Source organism: Oncorhynchus clarkii, unplaced genomic scaffold (assembly GCF_045791955.1).
Source record: "Oncorhynchus clarkii lewisi isolate Uvic-CL-2024 unplaced genomic scaffold, UVic_Ocla_1.0 unplaced_contig_9158_pilon_pilon, whole genome shotgun sequence".
In the NCBI taxonomy this organism is placed as follows: domain Eukaryota; kingdom Metazoa; phylum Chordata; class Actinopteri; order Salmoniformes; family Salmonidae; genus Oncorhynchus; species Oncorhynchus clarkii.
Window position 1 is genome coordinate 14,480 of NW_027258079.1, and position 7,910 is coordinate 22,389.

A 7,910-nucleotide genomic window follows, 5' to 3' on the forward strand; every position below is an offset into this window, starting at 1 on the left:
TTTGTCTCACTGCCTTGTCTGTTTGTTTCCCTGCCTTGTCTGTTTGTCTCCCTGCCTTGTCTGTTTGTCTCCCTGCCTTGTCTGTTTGTCTCCCTGCCTTGTCTGTTTGTCTTCCTGCATTGTCTGTTTGTCTCCCTGCCTTGTCTGTTTGTCTCCCTGCCTTGTCTGTTTGTCTCACTGCCTTGTCTGTTTGTCTCCCTGCCTTGTCTGCTTGTCTCCCTGCCTTGTCTGTTTGTCTCCCTGCCTTGTCTGTTTGTCTCCCTGCCTTGTCTGTTTGTCTCCCTGCCTTGTCTGTTTGTCTCCTTGCCTTGTCTGTTTGTCTCCCTGCCTTGTCTGTTTGTCTCCCTGCCTTGTCTGTTTGTCTCCCTGCCTTGTCTGTTTGTCTCCCTGCCTTGTCTGTTTGTCTCCCTGCCTTGTCTGTTTGTCTCACTGCCTTGTCTGTTTGTCTCCCTGCCTTGTCTGTTTGTCTCCCTGCCTTGTCTGTTTGTCTCCCTGCCTTGTCTGTTTGTTTCCCTGCCTTGTCTGTTTGTCTCCCTGCCTTGTCTGTTTGTCTCCCTGCCTTGTCTGTTTGTCTTCCTGCCTTGTCTGTTTGTCTCCCTGCCTTGTCTGTTTGTCTCCCTGCCTTGTCTGTTTGTCTCCCTGCCTTGTCTGTTTGTCTTCCTGCCTTGTCTGTTTGTCTCCCTGCCTTGTCTGTTTGTCTCCCTGCCTTGTCTGTTTGTTTCCCTGCCTTGTCTGTTTGTCTCCCTGCCTTGTCTGTTTGTCTCCCTGCCTTGTCTGTTTGTCTTCCTGCCTTGTCTGTTTGTCTCCCTGCCTTGTCTGTTTGTCTCCCTGCCTTGTCTGTTTGTCTTCCTGCCTTGTCTGTTTGTCTCCCTGCCTTGTCTGTTTGTCTCCCTGCCTTGTCTGTTTGTCTCCCTGCCTTGTCTGTTTGACTCCCTGCCTTGTCTGTTTGTCTCCCTGCCTTGTCTGTTTGTCTCCCTGCCTTGTCTGTTTGTCTCCCTGCCTTGTCTGTTCGTCTCCCTGCCTTGTCTGCTGGTCTACCGTTTTTCTCACACTCTTTACCCGTTGTAGTGTGAGAAACTACACAATGTCTTGCAGGAACCTTTTCGATGTTATTACAATACATTATTTCAATACATTATTCCAATACATTGTAAAACACTCTACCCCGGCCCGGTGCAAATTGGAGGAGGAACACAACAAATCAATAGCTTTGCATGTGTGGCTCCTTACCACAATCAATCAGTATGGCAAAAATAATCTCTGCTCAGAGGGCCTTAGAAATCATCTTTGCAGATAGAGATGCTAGTGTGGAAGGAGCGTCTCTGACAGTGAGTTGTAAGAAGAAGATGAGATTGACCTTCAGCTAGCCCCAGGACCAGCCCGGCAGCAGAAAGCCTCAGGACCAGCCCTTCAGCAGCCAGCCCCAGGACCAGCCCGTCAGCAACCAGCCCCAGGACCAGGACCAGCCCGTCAGCAACCAGCCCCAGGACCAGCCCATCAGCAGCCAGCCGCAGGACCAGCCCTTCAGCAGCCAGCCCCAGGACCAGCCCTTCAGCAGCCAGCCCCATGACCAGTCGGTCAGCAGCCAGCCCCATAACCATACGGTCAGCAGCCAGCCCCATGACCAACCCATCAGAAGCCAGCCCGTCAGCAGCCAGCCCCAGGACCAGCCCGTCAGCAGCCAGCCCCATGACCATACGGTCAGCAGCCAGCCCCATGACCAACCCATCAGAAGCCAGCCCGTCAGCAGCCAGCCCCAGGACCAGCCCGTCAGCAGCCAGCCCCAGGACTAGCCCGTCAGCAGCCAGCCTCAGGACCAGCCCGTCAGCAGCCAGCCCCAGGACCAACCCATCAGAAGCCAGCCCGTCTGCAGCCAGCCCCAGGACCAGCCCTTCAGCAGCCAGCCCCAGGACCAGTCCGTCAGCAGCCAGCCCGTCAGCAGCCAGCCCAAGGACCAGTCGGTCAGCAATCAGCTCAACAGCAACCTGCCGTAGGAGAAATATGAATGTCAACCAATTGTGAAATTGAATGGTGTTCTTGGCCAAGGCATGAGCCACTCAACATGGTTGCCAATGTGATAAGGATGCAACCAGGGCCGATGTGGATGGAGGTTACTCATGTACAGGACATACAGTCTTCTTTTCAACTGTTCATCCCAGACACCATCCAGAAAATCATTCTGGACGGCACCAATCTGGAGGGAAGGCGATGTTTTTGGAGAGAGATGGAAAGAGATGGACCAAACTCATTTAAATGCATACTTGGGGGTCTTATCCTTGCTGGTGTTTTCAGGTCCAATGGGGGATTACAGAATCCCTGTGGGATGCAGAAACTGACAGAGAATTTTTCCGTGAAACAATGTCTCTGGAAAACTTCCACATTTTTTTCCAGGATTATCCGCTTCAATAACCGAGACACCAGACCAGCTCGGCTGCAGAGAGACAAGCTATCTGCAATCAGGTCAGTGTGGGACAAGTGGGTGGACCGCCTTCCCCTGTTTTACAACCCTGGGCCCAACGTTACTATTGATGAGCAGCTTATGCCATTTAGAGGCCGCTGCCTCTAAACCCGCAAAATATGGAATCAAGATCTGGGCAGCCTGTGATGCTGCTTCATCATATGTGTAGAACTTGCAAGTGTATACAGAGAAGCCAGATGGAAGAGCCTCTGAGAAGAACCAAGGGATGAAGGTTCTCCTGGACGTGACATAGGGACACAGTGGCCACAACATCACATGCAATAACTTCTTTATTCGCAAACCTGGGACAGGAGCTCCTCAAGAGGAAGCTGACGATGGTAGGAACAGTACGAAAAAAAAGCCAGAGCTCCCACCTCAGCTGTTGAATAAATGGAACAGGCCTATCAATTCCTCTAAGTTTGTGTTCACAGCTGACACGTCGCTAGTGTCCTACGTGCCAAAGAAAGGCAAAAATGTGGTACTCGTGAGTCTGCTACATAGGGATGGAGAATTTTATTTAAAAAAATGTTTTCAACCTTTATTTAAGAACAAATTCTTATTTAAAATGATGGCTAACCGGGGAACAATGGGTTAACTGCCTTGTGCAGGGGCAGAATGACAGATTTTGTGGCCAGGAACATCTAAAACCAGAAATCATAATGGATTACAATGCCACAAAAGGAGGGATTGAAAATGTAGACAAGTTGGTGACTGGCTACAGCTGCAACAGAAGAACCCTACGCTGAACCCTACCCGGTGATATTCTTCAACATCTTGGACATCTCGGTGTACAACATGTTCGTCATCTGGATGGTGTTGAACCCAGATTGGAACAGAGGGAAGCTCCAGAGGAGACGGCTCTTTCTTGAGGAGCTGGGAAAGGCATTGGTAAGACCTCAAATCCAGGAGGCAACATATCCCAAGGACCCCAGCTTCTGCAACCATCGTGAGTAGGATTCAGGAGAAAGATGCTGGTGTCACATCTGCCCAATCCATTATTAATGGATAATGATTTTACCATCATCCATTATCCTTTACATGTATTTAAATCAGTCCTTTTGACTGTAAAAAGTAATGTTTTGTTAATACGGAGAGGATTTGCCATGTACAGGATAGACCCATAAACTGATTCAGTGTAATAAATAAAAAAAGATTTAATGTTGATAGGATTATTTAGTTTGTTAGGATCCCCATTAAAACCTCTTTGCGCACAGATCCCGCTAGCTTTCCAGTGAAATCAGAGCGCGCCAAATTCAAAATACAAAATCGTAATATTAAACATTTATGAAAATACAAGTGTCTGTACAACTTGATTCTTTAGCTTAGAATCTTGGTAATCGAACCTCGTTGCTCGATTTACAATAGGCTTTCGGCAAAAGCATAGCATTCGATTATCTGAGGACAACGCCCCACAACAACATATGTTTTCAAACCAGCACAGGCATCACAATATCATAAATGGCGCTAAAATATATCACTTACCTTTGAAGATCTTCTTCTGTTTGCAATCCCAAGGGTCCCAGCTACACAATGAATGGTCGTTTTATTCGATAAAGTCCTTCTTTGCATCCCCAAAAAGTATGTTTAGTAGGCATCATTGAGTTCAATAATCCACCAGTTGCATAAAAATAAGTCCCCAAAGGTCCCGGTAAAGTTCGTCCAAACAAGTCAAACGACATTTCTAATTCATCCTCAGGTAGTATAATATTTAAATAAATGATCCTTTTATACGGAGACTAATATGTTCAATAGGGAAGGAAAATAACGAATAGCTCGCCCTCATTCACGCGCGCATAGACTATTTTTGCCTTAGTGCTCCCCTTGGATAAACTACTATTCCTCGTTGGTTTTTCAGAAAACAAGCCGGAATCTATGTATAAAGACTGTTGACATCTAGTGGAAGCCATAGGAACTGCAATCTGGGAGGCTGACGTCATAGTTTTCCATAGCTTCACATTTGAAGTGGCTGGGAGCTCAAAAAAAGAATTCAGAATGGATTTCCCCTTTTCTCCCTGACATATCAGTTGTGTTATACACACAGACATTATTCAAACAGTTCTAGAAACGTCAAGAGTGTTTTCTATCCAATTATACCAATTATATGCTTATCCTAGCTTCTGGGCCTGAGTAACAGGCAGTTTACTTTGGGCACGTCAGACAGGCGGAAATTCGGGAAACTAGACCGTGCACTGAAACATTAACGACTGAAAATGCAGCAGCAACTCTTCCAAGGGTCCATTAACTACTGAATATGCAGCAGCTACTCTTCCTTGGGTCCAATAACTACTGAATATGCAGCAACTACTCTTCCTGGGGTCCATTACCTACTGAACAGGCAGAAGCTACTCTTCCTGGAGTCCATTACCTACTGAACAGGCAGAAGCTACTCTTCCTGGGGTCCATTACCTACTGAACAGGCAGAAGCTACTCTTCCTGGGGTCCATTACCTACTGAACATGCAGCAGCTACTCTTCCTGGGGTCCATTACCTACTGAACATGCAGCAGCTACTCTTCCTGGGGTCCATTACCTACTGAATAGGCAGAAGCTACTCTTCCTGGGGTCCATTAACTACTGAACATGCAGCCGCTACTCTTCCTGGGGTCCATTACCTACTGAACATGCAGCAGCTACTCTTCCTGGGGTCCATTACCTACTGAATATGCAGCAGCTACTCATCCTGGGGTCCATTACCTACTGAACATGCAGCAGCTACTCCTCCTGGGGTCCATTAACTTCTTACGGATCACTGGGACGCGAGCGTCTCACCTCGACAACATCCTGTGAAATTGCAGAGGGCGAAATTCAAATTACAGAAATCGTAATATTAAACATTCATGAAAATGCAAGTGCCATACATAATTTAAAAGCTTAACTTCTTGTTAATTCAGCCGCATTGTTCAATTTCAAAAAGGCTTTACGGCGAAAGCACACCATGTGATTATCTGAGGACAGCGCCCAGCACACAAAGCATTACATACATTTTCCATCCCTGCAGAGGCGTCACTTACCTTGAAGATCTTCATCTGGTTGCAATCACAAGGGTCCCAGCTACATAACAAATGGTCCTTTTGTTCGATAAAGTCTTTCTTTATATCCCAAAAAAGACAGTTTCATTGGCGCGCTAGACTCAGTAATCCACCGGTTCAAAATACATACAAATGAATCCCGTAAATTACCAATAAAACTTCTTCCAAACATATCAAGCAACACAGCAATCCTGATATTGGGATAAGTGTCATCAACAACCGCTGAATAGCATAGCACTACATACAATAAATATTACTATAAATATTTATATTCATGAAATCACAAGTGCAATAGAGGAAAACACAGCTTAGCCTTTTGTTAATCCACCTGTCGTGTCAGATTTTGAAAATATGCTTTATAGCGAAAGCAATCCAAGCGTTTGTGTAAGTTTATCGATCGCACGATAAAACATTAAGTACACTTAGCATCAGGTAGCTCGGTCACGACAACCAGAAAAGCAATCATTTAATAGTTTACCTTTGATGATCTTCGGATGTTTTCTCTCACGAGACTCCCAGTTACACAACAAATGTTCCTTTTGTTCCATAAAGATTACTATTAGATCCAAAATTCCTCTGTTTGTTTGTCGCGTAATGTTCAGAAATACACAGGAAAGAGCGGTCATTTTTTTATAATCAATCCTAAGGTTGTTTTTAAAATGTATAATCAATAATATATCAACCACAAATGTCTTTCACAGTAGGAGAGGGAAAAGCAATACCTATCCAAATTCTGTTGCGCAAGCAAAACTCATGTGACAACTTGATGCGATGTTATTGTTCTGGCTCATTTTTCAAAATAAAAGCCTGAAACTATGTCTGAAGTCTGTTGACACCTTGAGGAAAAGATAGGAAAAGGAATCTGGTTCATATCCCTTTAAATGGAGCAAAGGTAGGCTATGGAACATGGAGTTTTCAAAATAGAAGCCACTTCCTGTTTTGATTTTCCTCAGGGTTTCGCCTGCAATATCAGTTCTGTTATACTCACAGACAATATTTTGACAGTTTTGGAAACTTTAGAGTGTTTTCTATCCAATAATAATAATAATAACATGCAAATATTAGCAACTGAGACTGAGGAGCTGGCCGTTTACAATGGGCACCTTTTCATCCAAGCTACACAATACTGCCCCTGCAGCCATAAAAAGTTAAGTAATTTTTCATGCTCAACAGTTTTCCTATGTGTATCAAGAATGGTCCACCACCCAAAGAACATCCAGCCAACTTGACACGACTGTGGGAAGCGTTGGAGTCAACATGGACCAGCATCCCTGTGGAGCGCTTTCAACACCTTGTATAGTCCACGCCCCGACGAATGTAGGCTGTTCTGATGGCAAAAGGGGGTGCAACTCAACATTAGTAAGGTGTTCCTAATGTTTTGTACAGTCTGTGTATTATCTGGTGGAAGGGTGAAATAAATTAAGTTACTCATTAAAACTTCAGGCTAGGCGTCCGGCAAGCAGGACAACTTCTGGTGAAACTGGAGGGCACGCAATTCAAATAAATAATCATAAAAATAACGAATATTAAACACTTAGGAACATACAAGGAACAAGTGTCTTATATCGAATAAAAGCTTAAATTCCTGTTAATCTAACTGCACTGTCCGATTTACAATAGGCTTTACAGCGAAAGCATGCCATGCGATTGTTTGAGGACGGCGCCCCACATAGAAATATTTTTCCACCAGCACAGGTTACATAAATTCACAAAGGGAGGGAGGGACTGGTTCCCTTCACAAAATAGATGGCATCATGAAGCAGGAAAATTATGTATTGAAACAAAATCTCAAGATTTCAGGCAGGAAGTTAAAGTTTGGTCGTAAATGGGTCTTTCAAATGGACAACGACCCCAAGCATACTTCCAAAATTGTAGCAAAATGGCTTAAGGACAACAAAGTCAAGGTATTGGAGTGGCCATCACAAAGCCCTGACCTCAATCCCATACAACATTTGTGGGCAGAACTGAAAAAGTGTGTGCGAGCAAGGAGGCCTACAAATCTGACTCAGTTACAACAGCTCTGTCAGGAGGAATGGACCAAAATGTACCCAACTATTGTGGGAAGCTTGTGGAAGGCATTTAACTATCCTCGCTCTTCGCCATGTAAATCTGACAGGAGAAAACATCAGGTTTCTAACTCTCCTCAACATGTAAATCTGACAGGAGAAAACATCTGGTTTCTATCTATCCTTGCTCCTCAACATGTAAATCTGTCATCGTCATCCAGACCATAAATTCTGATATAAAACCTTATATTTTTGTCAATCCACTCGTCAGGATAGGAACTTCACAATGTTACACCCAGAAAGGTGAAAGTTTTAAAGTAACAGGAGTTATGTTTGGTATGTCCCAAAGAGAATGGGTTTCATCTATTCATTTAAGAACAGGTTTACATCTCAACCATAATGTTAGCCAAGTTGTTTT